Source organism: Phyllostomus hastatus, unplaced genomic scaffold (genome assembly GCF_019186645.2).
Source record: "Phyllostomus hastatus isolate PE091 unplaced genomic scaffold, TTU_PhHast_1.1 phas_scaffold_93, whole genome shotgun sequence".
NCBI classification, from domain to species: domain Eukaryota; kingdom Metazoa; phylum Chordata; class Mammalia; order Chiroptera; family Phyllostomidae; genus Phyllostomus; species Phyllostomus hastatus.
Window position 1 is genome coordinate 10,143,961 of NW_025334042.1, and position 1,262 is coordinate 10,145,222.

The following is a 1,262-nucleotide window of genomic DNA, read 5'->3' on the forward strand; positions in this document are numbered from 1 at the left end:
CAACAATTAGTTACTTCTTGGGGGATGGAGGAGACCAGCTGAGGGCACAGGGAATAGAAGCACAACTTATGTGAACATATCTTGGTTTATAGTTTTTATTTTGGAACTGTGTGAATATTTATATAATTAAAATCTCAGTTAAATCAAAAGGGGAAAAAAGCAATGGCTACAAACTGAAAACACATTTAAAAAAATGAAACTAACAGAATTTTTAGTATTATAGACACACAAAGAAAATAATTGTTCTGAATGTTTTTAAGATAGTATTTTTAAAAAGATTTTATTTATTTATTTTAAGAGAGAGGGGGAGGGTGGGAGAGAGGGAAACATCAATGTGTGATCACCTTCCGCACACCGCCAACGGGGGACCCAGCCCGCAACCCAGGCATGTACCCTGATTGGGAATCAAACTGGCGACCCTTGGGTTTGCAGGCTGGCACTCATTCCACTGAGCCACACCAGCCAGGGCTAAGATAGTATTTTGATGGTATGTCCATTAATGTGTATATTGCAAGTATGAAATAATAACCAAGTAATGTTGACTGCAATAGTGCTATATTGGTATTGTTATTTTTAAATTACTTTTAAAAATATTTTATTTATTGATTTAGAGAGAGGGGAAGGTAGGAGAAATAGAGGGGAGAAACATAGATGAAAGTGTGAAACACTGACTGGTCGCCTCTGGTGTGCACCCCAACCAGGGACCAGGCCCGAAATGCAGGTCTGTGCCCTGACCTGGAATCCAACGAGCCCAGGACGATGCCCAACCCACCGAGCCACACCAACCAGGGCCATTTTGAAATTATTAAGGTGTATTGTAGGATGAAGTAATTAAGTGATAATTATAGTATTGTTTTTATGTTCATATTTTTTAGAAATATATTTTAAAGTATGGATGGATGAAATGAAATGCTCTCTGGGAGTTGTTTGATCAAAAAAAGAAAAAGGGAATGGAATCTTGACAACTGTTAAATGTTAGTGACGAGTCTATGGAGATTTATTTTACAATTTATTCTCATGTCATGTTTTATAATAAAAGTATTTAAAGCACAAGGTCCCTATTCTGGGGGACCCCACTGGAACACGGCCATCACCCCTTGCACTATGTAAAACAAACTCAGCTGGGACCAGACCTGGACTCCTATACATCCTTTCATTTCCAAAACTCTTCAAAAACCTTAAAGATAGAGCTTCCCTGTGTTGCTGAGTGGTGTTTCAGTTAATAGCTGCATTTCTACGTGAAGAAATTAATAACAGAATCA